The sequence below is a fragment of the Spermophilus citellus genome, assembly GCF_964194105.1.
Source record: "Spermophilus citellus genome assembly, chromosome: 4".
Classification (NCBI taxonomy): Eukaryota; Metazoa; Chordata; class Mammalia; order Rodentia; family Sciuridae; genus Spermophilus; species Spermophilus citellus.
Window position 1 is genome coordinate 168,812,560 of NC_138185.1, and position 13,063 is coordinate 168,825,622.

Genomic DNA, 13,063 nt, shown 5'->3' on the forward strand with positions numbered 1-13,063 from the left:
AATTCCACCAGCGGTGTATGAGTGTACCTTTTCCCCCATATCCTCATCAACACTTATTAATGTTTGTATTCTTAATAGCTGCCATTCTGACTGGAGTGAGATGAAATCTTAGAGTGGTTTTGATTTGCATTTCTCTAATTGCTAGTGATGATGAGCATTTTTTCATGTATTTGTTGATTGATTGTATATCTTCTTCTGAGAGTGTCTGTTCAGGTCCTTGGCCCATTTATTGATTAGGTTACTTGTTTTTGGTGTTTAGCTTTTTGAGTTCTTTATATACCCTAGAGATTAGTGCTCTATCTGATGTGTGAGGGGTAAAGATTTGCTCCCAAGATGTAGGCTCTCTGTACCTTACAGATTGTTTCTTTTGCTGAGAAGAAACTTCTTAGTTTGAACCAACCCCATTTATTTATTCTTGATTTTAATTCTTGTGCCACAGGAGTCTTATTAAGGAAGCTGGGGCCTAATCCCACATGATGGAGATTAGGGCCTACTTTTTCTTCTATTAAACAAAGGGTCTCTGCTTTTATTCCTAAGTTCTTAATCCATTTTGAGTTAAGTTTTGTGCATGGTGAGCAATAGGGGTTTAATCTCTTTTTGTTGCATATGGATTTCCAGTTTTCTCAGCACCATTTGTTGTAGAGGCTATATTTTCTCCAATGCATTTTTGGCAACTTTGTCTAATATGAGATAATTGTAACTTTATGGGTTAGTCTCTGTGTCCTTTATTCTGTACCATTGGTCTACCAGTCTGTTTTGGTGCCAATACCATGCTGTTTTTGTTACTATTGTTCTGTAATATGGTTTAAGGTCTGGTATAGTGATACCATATGCTTCACTCTTCTTGCTAAGGATTGCTTTAGCAATTCTAGGTCTCTTATTTTTCCAGATGAATTTCACAATTGCTTTTTCTATTTCTATGAGGAATTTCATTGGGATTTTGATTGGAATTACATTAAATCTGTATAGTGCTGTTGGAAGTATAGTCATTTTGATAATATTAATTCTGCCTATCCAAGAGCAAAGTAGATCTTTCCATCTTCTAAGGTCTTCTTTGACTTGTTTCTTTGGGGTTCTGTAATTTTCATTATATAGATCTTTCACCTCTTTTGTTAAGTTGCTTCCCAAGTATTGTATTTTATTTTATTTTTGAGGCTATTGGAACTGGGATAGTTTTCCTCATTTCCCTTTCTGAGGATTTGTCACTGATATACAGAAATGCCTTTGAATTATGGGTGTTGATTTTATATCCTACTTTGCTGAACTCCTTTACTAGTTGTAGAAGTTTTTGGTGGACCTTCTCTTCTAGGTATAGAGTTATATCATCATCAAATAGCGCCAATTTAAGTTCTTCTTCTTATGTTTTTCCCTTTAATTTTTTCATCTGTCTAATTACTCTGGCCCATGTTTCAAGAACTATGCTAAATACAAGTGGTGAAAGAGGGCATCCCTGTCTTGTTCCAGTTTCATGAGTATAATTTTGATACATATTAATTGTGTATACTTTCTATTTCATATTTAGTTGAATTAGTTGAGAGTTAAAGCACTCATTTTGTTGTTGCTGATGCAGGTGATAATTACAATTTTAAAAATCTCTTATGGTAATTTACTAAGGTCTTTACAGATTTATCACTCAGTCAGAAGTTCAGTCAGGAATTAATATTTGTTTACCAGCTACTATTTTTAATCATGTAAAGTATTCAAAATTTGGCCTCTGGGAACCAATGGTCTAATGAGGTCCTGAGTCAACCCTGTAACATCTGATATACTGCCATACTTCTAGGGAATACCACCCTCCTTTTTTTTTTTTAGCATTCCCTAAAGTTCTTTCATTTAATGGGTCCAAGTCAATGATTTTTATATATTCACAGAATTATGTGGCCATTGCATAATTAAATTTAGACAATTTTATACTTCAAAGAGAAATCCTATACAGTCATTTATTTTTCACTTCTAACCTCAATTCCTGACAATATCTAATCTAAATATTTCTGAAACATGTCTTGTGAAATTATAAAAGTTTTTAATGTCTGGCTTTCTTATTTATATTAATGTTGTAGCATTTATTAGCATTTCATTCTTTTCTGTGGCTGAATAGTATCACATGGATATTCCACATTATGTTTATCTATTCTTCATTTGATGGACATTGGGTTTTTTCCCACATTTTGGCTGTTGTGAATAATGATGCTATGAACATTTATGTAAAGATCTGTGTGGACATATGTTTTGATTTCTCTTGACTGTATACTTTTAAGCCATAAGGGGATTCCATGTTTAGCATTTTGAGAAACTGCCTAATTATTTTTTTTAAAATAGCTGCATCATTTTGTATACCCATCAACAAAGGATGAGGAACCCAAATTTTACAGATTACTGCCAACCCTCGTTACCATCTGTCCTTTCAATCATAGCCATCCTGGTTTGTAAGAGGAATTATCTTATGTTTTGATTAGTATTTTCCTAAGGATGATGAGGATACAATCATGTGCATGTTGGCCATTTGTATATTTTCTTTTGAGAAATATCTATTCAAATCCTTGCCCATTTTTAAAAAAGTTATTTAATTGTCAAAATTTCAGAGCATTTTTAGGTTTTCAGACAGAGCTAAACAGAAAAGAGAGTTCTTATGTATTCCCTTTCTGACCCACCCAGTATTTTCTCTACCATTTTTCACTGGTGTGGTGCATATTTTTTTTACAATTGATACATTATTATTAACTAAACCCCATAATTTTCTTTAGAGTTTATTATATATGATATTCATTCTATTATTTTTCCAGATGCATAATGTGTATGCCCAATTATAGGATCATAGAGGATAGCTTTATAGATTTAAAAATATGTGCTCTGCATATTTATCCTTGGCCCACTTCTCACAAAAAAACATAAAAACCATTCATTTTTAAATTATTGTTATAGTTTCCCATTTTCCACAATGATATATAGATAGAATCATATAGTATCTAATCTTTTCAAACTTGCTTCTTTCATATAGTAATATGCCTTTAAAGTTGTTCCATATCTTTGTTGTGGCTTGATAGTTCATTTATTTTTATTGAAGATTAATATTCCATTGTATAGATGTGCTGGTTTATTTTTATCACCTTTTAAATTATGTCTTGGATGCTTTTAAGTTTTGATATTTGTAAAAACAACTGCTATAATATTTATTCACAAATTTGAAAAATTACATAATTTTTCAACTTGTTTGGATGAAAACTTAAGAGAATGACATGGTAAGACTGTGTTAGCTTTGTAGTAAACTATGTAACTGTCTTCTAAATGGGTACCATGGATGTAGGACAGAAGAGGCTGGATACCCAAGGAATTTTCAGAAAGCAAATTTATTTAGTTACAGTGGTTCAGAAGGGTCTAATGCCTAAAAATCTCTGGACCCTGCGTACATAACAGTTACTCTTTGTCCCACATTCTTAGGCCAGACAGAGGTTTCACAACGTTTGTCTGCAAACCTGGCATTTACAAGAAAGAAGAAGCTACAAACCACAATGCCCTCTGCAGAAGTTTTTGCTTATATCCTGTTGACACCCTTTGTAAACATTGAAGGGAAGCCTAATTATGGCAAAGGTCTTTTGGTTGAGGGTACCTGATCTGCTTCATTATATAATATTCCCACCAGCAATGAATGAAAATCACTACTGCTCCAAATCCTGTGGACACTTGGTGTTATCAGTGTTTTGAGTTTTAGTCATTCTAATACATGTACAGTGGCATCTTGTTGTTGCTTTAGTTTTCGACTTCCTAATGATGTGAGTATTTTCTGTGCTTATTTGACATTTATCTGTATATATTCGTTGATGGTGTGCCTGTTCAATTCTTTTCCCCATTTTTTGTTGTTGTTGTTTATTCATTTTCTTTGTGTTGAGTTTAAGAAATCCTTTATAATCTGGATACAAGTTCTTTAGCAGATTTGTGCTTGCAATTTTTTCCCTCAGTCTCTGGCTTGTCTTTTTATAAGATTCTCTTTGCAATGCAAAGGTTTTTCAGTTTAATAAAGTTCAAACTACAATTTTTTTTCTTTTCATAGATCATACATTTGATGCATTATACAAAATTACATGACAAAACTCAAAGTTCCCTAAATTTTATTTCATGTTATTTTCAAGAATTTCTATAGCTTTGCATTTTACATTTAGTTATAGGATTCATTTTGTGTTAATATTTGTGAATGGTATAATATCAATGTGTAGAGGAATTTTTTTTTTTATTTTGGCATGTGGATATCCAGTTGTTCCTGCACCATTTAATGAAAGTAGCATTCTTTCTGACTGGATTAATTTTGACCCTTTTCAGAGATAATTTGGCTACGCTTATATGGGCATGTATTTACATTTTTATTATTCTATTTTAAGAACTCTTTATATATTGTAGATATTAATATCATCATATATTATCTGCAAGTATTTTCTGCTAATATGTAGGTTAGTTTTTATTCTATTATTGGTGTCCTTTGAAGAACAAAAGCTGTTAATTTTTAAAATTTGTTCTAATTAGTTATACATGACAGTAGAATGCATTTTGACACATCATACATAAATGGAATATAACATCTCATTCTTGTGGTTGTATAGGATGTAGAATCACACCAGTTGTATAATCATATATGCACATATGTACATAATTTTTCAACTTGTTTGGGTGAAAACTTAGGAGAATGACATGGTAAGACTGTGTTAGCTTTGTAGTAAACTGTATAACTGTCTTCCAAAGGGGTACCATTGATGTAGGACAGAAGAGGCTGGATATCCAAGGAATTTTCAAGAAGCAGGTATATTTCGTTACAGTGGTTCAGAAGGGTCTAATGCCTAAAAATGTTGTTTTTCATTTGGTGTTTTAACTAATAATGTCCAATTCATTCTACTTATTTTTCCTACTCCTATACCCTAATTAAAACAAAGAAACACACACACACACACACACACAAAATCAGTCTGTACTGCCTACATTTTTTATCTGTTAACATTTTCCTGTTTATTTATACATATTTTATTTGTTGAAAACTAGACATTTTATACAACAGATAGTAGCAGCTCTGGATATAGACCCCATCCCCAGTATGCTTGGGTAATATACTTGGTACAACTTTCGGCAATCAATTAGGCAATGCATAGTAATTTTGATGATGTATCTAACTTTGGTTCTGTAGTTCCACTTCCAGTTATAATACTTAGAGAATCCTATAATCATCTGCACAATATGGACATTGTGTCACTATATTCTGGGGAAAGTATGACAGTAATTTAAAAATATCTATCAACTGGAGCATGGATATAGGAAATAGAGCGTTTTTTATTTTTACTGCTGTGTGATACACAACAAATATCATTTAAAAATTATTAACACATGTGAGTTTTGTTTTTTTAATGGAATATTTGTCAACAAGTGAGTATATTATTTACAACAGATATGTACTGCAAAAAATTAAAAAAATACTTAATCTGATGGAAAATTATTCCAGATAGAAAATATTTATATTCAAGCCAAGGTTCATTGGCCCAGCCTGTAATCCCAGTGGCTCAGGAGGCTGAGGCAGAAGGATCATGAATTCAAAGCCAGCCTCAGCAAGTTACTGAGGCCCTAAGCAACTCAGCAACATCCTATCTCTAAATAAAATAGTAAAAAAGAGCTGGGGATGTGGCTGAGTGATTGAGACCCTGGGTTCAGTCCCTGGTACCAAAGGAACAAAAAAGAACATATATTCAAATAAGTGAAGAGTACCAAATTATAAATACAAAAGACACAAAATATGATGTGCCAAATACATAGAGTTTAGACATAAAGGCATAAATGGCAAAAAATAAAAGAATGGGGAAAAGTTATAGCATGCAAATGCTAGTCAGCTGTGTTTGTATCAGACAAAACAGGTCTCAGTTGAAGAAACATTAGTAGACCTAAAGGGATATGTCTTTATATGAAAAGGTCAAAAACCAGAAAACAAACACATATAAATGTGCATGTACCTGCTAATAAAACTTCAAAATACATGAACAAATGATTACAGAATGGTAAAAGGGTACCATCTAATTCACAAGTGTAATTGGAGATTCCTCTCTCTGTACTTGATAGAACAAAATGCAGAGAAAATCAATACTGGCAGAGAAGGTTTTAACATATTCTTAAATAATTTTAAGTAATATTAATAGACAACTACATTTAACAATTTCAGAGTAGACATTCTTTTTTGAGTGCAAATGGAATATTCATAAATTAGATGATATTCTGGGCCACAAATATATTCTTAGTAATTCTAAAAGGATTGAATTAGAAGAAAATGCACTCTTCAATGAAATAAAATTTTAGTAATAAAATATAGCTGAAATATTGCTAAATATTTGGGAATTAAATAACATACTTCTAAATAACTTATGGATCATCACAAAGGATATTAGAAAAATTCAATAATAGCATAATAAAATATGTAGAGTACAGATTAAGCAATGCTTTCATAAAGATGTAGTGTTTTATTTAAAAATTGGCTAAAATTAATGATCTAACTGTATAAAATAATAAGCTGGGAAAGAAGGCAAAATAACCCTCAGTTAAGTAGAAGGTAGTAACAAAGATGAGAGAGAACAATAATAAAATTTAAAAAAACATGACAGATGAGAGAGAAAGATTTCGGGAGGCGGGGGGATAAAAACCTTGCATTTAGTGGTACAATTAAATAGGCTTGCCTCTAATTAGACTGATGACAAAAGGAAACACACCAAGCAATGCCGGGGGTGATGGAGGCAGCATGGTTACAGATCCTAGAGCAATAACAGAATGACAAGGGGATCCATTCACAACCTACATGAATAAACTTGACACATTGAAAACAGCTTATAGAAACTGAAACACTATACCCTAGGAAATATGAATTACTCATACGTTTTACAGGAGGTGGGTTCATAATCAGAAGCCTCCCCATAGACAGATGTTATAGAATAATTTGTACCATTCTAGACAGATGTTATAGAATAATTTGTACCAGTCTTGCCTTGAATTGAAAGTTTGAGAAATATAAAAAACAGCCATTCTCTCACTCTTTACAGCAGTCAATGCCGAACTATGATCATGGAAGAAAAAATCAACTACAGTAGACAGCCTCCCTGTCGATTCTGCAATCCTGCCTGCACTGGAAAAATAATAGAGGAAACATTAAAATTATACATCTAAAATATTCTAAAACTGAGACAAGGTTGAAACATTTCTTAGAAGATATGGATAATATATTTATTAGTAAAAACTGATATTATGACATCTAACGTTGAGGAATCCCCATATTATCTGCTCCCATTAATTTTATTCAATATTTTATTAAAATGCCATCATCAGTGTGAGACAGGAGCAATCTAATAAAAGCACAGAGTATGGAAGTGAAGTAAAATTATCTCTATTTGCAGATTAAGTTTTGTTTCCTAACTACCTCCCCTCCTTAGTCACTTTCAATATGATAATAGGTCACTATGTGACTATTAAAATTATAGCCTATCTGGGGCTCTTTATTCTTACTATAAAGGGAGCAGAGAATGTATGTTTGAAAAGGAACATATGAACCATACTAATCAAAGCTTGAAAGGTACTGTTTCTACATAGAAAACAAGATTAAAAATATACTATGCTTTATCAATTTTCTTTTATATCCTAGCCACTTGATTTTTAAGGTTTATTTTTTCCTTTAAAAATCAGTAAACAAAATAAACCATCATAGTTTTTAATCACTGACTAAGCTAATATTTAAAATTTTATTTATTCTTGGAAGATTAAATATAAGCCAGTATAATTTGAATAGATGGTTAAACAAGAACAGATTTTATCTGGGTGTTTCCCCAAATGATTTATTTTAGCGCTTAACTTTCTTGTTATGTTCATATATAAATACAACTGAAGGAAGAATTTAATAGTGAATATATACTTAAGAGTAAAATCAGTTGTATATTTAAAGAAACAGTTGAGATGAATGTGGGAGAAAAATATCTCTCATGAATATTCTGTGTATGAGCTATTTTGTCTAATGATTCATTCAATTTTAAAAGTATATCCTTCTGTTATTTGTCCCAAGAATTTTATTTTCTTTGTGTAATTGTGTACTTAATAACAAAGCATGCACACTCCTTGTAATTCATATAAATTAATAATTTATTGTTGAATAGATATATCTAGAGCTGTTGAAGCAAATAACCTTGATTAAACATTTGATAAGCCTGATAAAATCACAGGGAAAAATTAAAATTTTACCAGGCAAACTGACAAAGCCTTACATGATTACTTTTTTTATCCTGTGATTTTTTTTATAGAGAGGTAATTTAATGAGTATATCCATTAAACAAATATCAGGGTCACAAAATGGATTACTAATAAAACCAGAAGTAGATAAGTATATCTAGTCTATCGAATTATCTAAATCACATAATAAGTAAACTTGATTCCAATGTTGTATTGCGTTCCTAAGCACCAACCTAAAGGTCAATTTCTGAGAACATCAAAACCTCAAGTAATACTGCCTTATGAAAAATGCAAGCTCACTGTATATGAAAAGACATGCCTAAATTAGGTATTTATTGTGGTGCATCTTGAATTGTCATATTGGTGCATATTGCTGGTGATACTTTGAGTGGAATGTTGATCTTACTCTGTTTTAGACAGAAGCAAACATCAACTGTTAAAAACAAAAACAGACAATAGCTTACATAAAAAAAGGACCTTCCAGGGAGACTTGGGTATTCTGGAAAGAAAGTAGGCTATAGAGTGTTTATAAAGAATTAGTCATAGATTAGAATACTGGAACAGAGTTCAATTTTTCAGCACACTCAAGACATAGCATAAATCTCAACACGAAACTCAGTGAGTACACTTTACATTGTTCTCTATTCTCTATCCAAACAGATGTCTTATCATTTTTTGTACCAAGGGATTTGAGAAATAATAAAATAAAAATGTGTATTTTCATCAGAAATATTTGCATTGATATCATGTTGAGAGGGATTGAAATTATTTTACAGGAAATTAAGAAGACTTCAATTTTAAGTTCTTTTAAATGTAACCTACAGTAAATATTATATTCACTTTCTAACTAATGAAAAAGTCCAAACTCCCATGCTGTTCTGTCATAGAGGGCATATTTATATATGGGGAATTTCTTGAATTCTTATAGTTTTTAAAAGTATTTTAACCACAATTATAATAATATTGTATTTAAAATATCTTGATAATTTTATCAAATACCAGTACTTTTTCTCAAGGTGGCACAGAATTGGTTAACTGTACATTTTAAAATATCGAGCTTGATAAGTAACTTACTTTCTGTTTAAAGCAATCTACTTTAAAATTAGATGAAATAGTGACTGCTGAACAAAATATCTTAAAAACGTTGCCACTTAATGCTTCTCACTAGAATTTAGAGAAAAATACATAAATTTTAAGAACTATATAGATAATTTTTCTAAACAGTGCCAAGGCAACTAGACTTATTCTTTTCAACAATGATTGTTTATCATTGAAAATAATCAAAACCAGACTTTAAGCTTTTCTTAGAAATGAGCCCCTACACCAGAAAATAGAAAAGAATGCTTCACATGCAAGAAGATGCTGTATTGTTTTCTTGGTCCTTCAACTGGCATGGTACCTAATGGACTCATGCTATCTATTGTTTGCACCTTGAAGAAATAAGATTATTTATGCCAAGCTTGCAAATAAGTGCACAACAATTTATCAGCACAAAATTGTTTTGTCAGCCTGTCTTATCTCATGGTTTTGCCAGTTAATGAACAGTAACTTATTTTACCTCAATAGTCTAGCATAAATCACTGGTTGTTCTCAGCCAATGTCAGAAGCAGTATCACCGAAGTTGATAGCAGACAGTCTATGCAAAGTAAAATAATAATAGCATTTATTTATTTTTAAGTGGTATAACATTATTTCTATAAAATTCTGTCTCACTTTGGCCTATGTAATATAAAGTACCCCTGTGACATGCAGATTAAACTGGCATATTGATCCCATGATTTTTTTCTCTACATTCTTCCCCAAACTCTACTCATGCTAGACAGACAGACAGACAGACAGACAGACTTAGACTGACTTCTGGTTTCCAATTCAGCATGTAAGAAGCTAAAAGTCACCATTGCATTCCAACAACAAGGAAGAAGCTGAATAAACTGGAAAATCAACAACATTTCTTAGGTCTATCAGACAGTTGCGGAATGCAGGGCAAAGCACTGTGCCCCTCTTCAAAATTGGATTCTCTGCAAATGCAGAGAATCACAACTTGCTGGAGCAGAAACACATGAGTACAAACCTCTGTGGGAACCAGTGCTGACACAGGAAAATGTGACTATAACTGATGACTTGCTGGAAGCTCAGTGTGGGTAAGTCTGAGAGATTAGAAAAATAAGAGACAGCAGGAGCCAGTCACTGGGGTCCCCAGGGTTTTGCCTCTGGGGACTTGCCCACATTCTCACAGTGAATATTAGAGACATATCCAGTTGTCTGCTGACTAATATGCTCCATGCTGGATGTCTGGGAGAGTTGACTAATGAATTCCACATAATGATCTTTAGTGTGTGATCTAAGTATTATCAAATTTGGAATGAAAATTCCTAGTGCACATTGCTAAAGTAGAAGAATTCCTTGTGTCAAGGTGGTAGTTGACATTCCTTTCAGCATACTGGTTAGGCTTTTGAAAAGAACTAAGCTAAATGACTTCCCAAGTACTTCACATTAATTGTTCTGTGAACCCCATATTACTTTAGAATAGCTGGAAGAGGACAAGCATTCTTTGATTTGTTCTATCTCAGACATGTTATTCAGTGTTTGGCATCAAAATCTGCATCTCTGGGTTCAACTTTTGCATTCATTCTTGAATGTATCCTTTTTATTTCTTTCTGTTTCCTAATTGCTCTAGCTAAAATTTCAAGTACTATATTGAATAAGAGTGGTGAGAGTGGAAATCCTTGTATCATTTCTAATTTTAGACAAAATGCTTTCAATTTTTTTTCCCATTATGATGTTGGCTTTGAGTTTGTCATACATAGTTTTCATCAGGTTGAGATAAGTTCCTTCTATCCTTGTTTTTTTTTTCCCCAGAGTTTTGAATTGAATTGACTATTGAATTTTATTTGAAGCCTTTTCTGCATCTATTGAGATGATTATGTGATTTTTGTCCTTGCTTCCATTTATGTGAATACTATATTTATTGATTTACTATGTTTAAACCACCCTTGTACCCCTAGGATAAAACCAATTTGATCTTGGTGACTGATTTTTTTTAAATGTGTTATTGAATTTAACTTCTCAATATTTTATTTATTGAGGAATTTTGCATTTGTGTTTATTAATTATACTGGTCTGTATTTTTCTTGAAGTGTTCTTACCTGGCGTAGGTATCAGGGTGATACAAGCTTCATAAAATGAGTTTGGAAGCTTTTCCTTCTTTAAATTTCCTGGACTAATTTGAGGAGTATTTGCATTCGTTTTTCTTTAAAGGTCTGGTAGAAATCAGTTGTAGATCTGTCTGATCCTGGGCTTTTATTTGTTGGAAGGCTTTTTATTACTGCTTCAGTCTCATTGCTTGTTATTTGTTTGTTTAGATTTTATATATCCTCTGTTTAGTTTTGGAAAGCCATTTCTTTCAGATTTTTAATTTATAGGAATAGAAATCTTCAAAATAGTCTCTAATGATCTTGATTTCAGTTGTGTCTGTCATAATATCCCCATTTCCCATTTGCATTGCTAATTTTATTAGTCTTCTCTTTCTTTTGGTTAATTTATCTAGGCATTTACCAATCTCATTTATTTCTTTTAAGAACTCTTTCAATGTTCTATTGTATTATTCTTTTAGTTTCTATGTTGTTAATTTCATCTCTAATCTTTATTATTTATTTCCTTCTACTAGTTTAAGGATTGGTTTGTTCTTGTTTTTCTAAGACCTTAGGATGCATCATTAGGTTGTTTGTTTGATCTATTTTTTAATTGCAGGCACTAGTAGTTCTAAACTTCCTAAGGATCTGCCTTTGCTCTATCTCAGAGATTCTATTATGTCATATTTCTATTTTTGTTTAATTCTGAGAATTATTTTAAATTCACCCCCTAATTTCTTCAATGACCCACTCATTACTCAAAATTGTTTAATTTTTGTAGTTTTTCTTACTGTTATTTCTAGGCTCATTCCATTATGATCTGAGAGGATGCAAATGTTTATTTAAATCTTTCTGTATTTGTTAAGTCTTGTTTTATGGTCAAATACATGATCTGTTTTAAAGAAGGTTCCATGAGCAGCTGTTGGGAGCTGCCACATAGCAGCTGAGCGCCCCCTAGCTTTGAGCAATGGAAATGTGGAGACTGGCTTCCCTGACTGGGAAACAGATGGATCCCCATCTCCACTCAGCAGAGGAGCAATGCTTTGGGGTGTTACCCAGTGGGAGTGGGCTACCCCTGTAACATTACACCTGTGCCCTATGTGGATGGAATGTTCTTTGGAACAGCTTCCCCCAATAAAACTAGGGTTTGAGGCATTCCCTTTCTTTCCAAAAGACTCTAAGATAGAGAGCCCTCAAAGAACCCAAAGAAAAAGGGATTTTCTGTCTATGTGTAATTATTTTGTGCCAACCCAAATTCACCTGGAGTGACCTTGACTGATTTAGTCATGTGTCGCAGCAAGCAGCTGAAAATAAAGTATATTCAGTTGTTGTTGGATGGAATATTCTGTCGATGTCCAGTAGATCTAATTTATTTGTAGTAAAGTTTAAATCTGATGTTTGTTGATTTTTTTTTAATGGATGACCTGTCTGTTAGTGATAGTGGTATATTGAAGTCCTCCTCTATTATTGTTTGTGAGACTGTCAGTACATTTATATCAAGGAATGTTTGTTTCAATTTAAGCTGGATTCCTGACATTCAAATTACAAATATTTACAACCATTATATCTTCTTGTAGAATTTTCCCCTTTACCTGTATCTATGGACCTTCTTTATCTCTTCTGACTAATTTTGGCTTGAAGTCTGCTTTGTCTGATATTACAGTGGCTACTCCTGCTACTACTTTCAGATTCCATTTGCATGG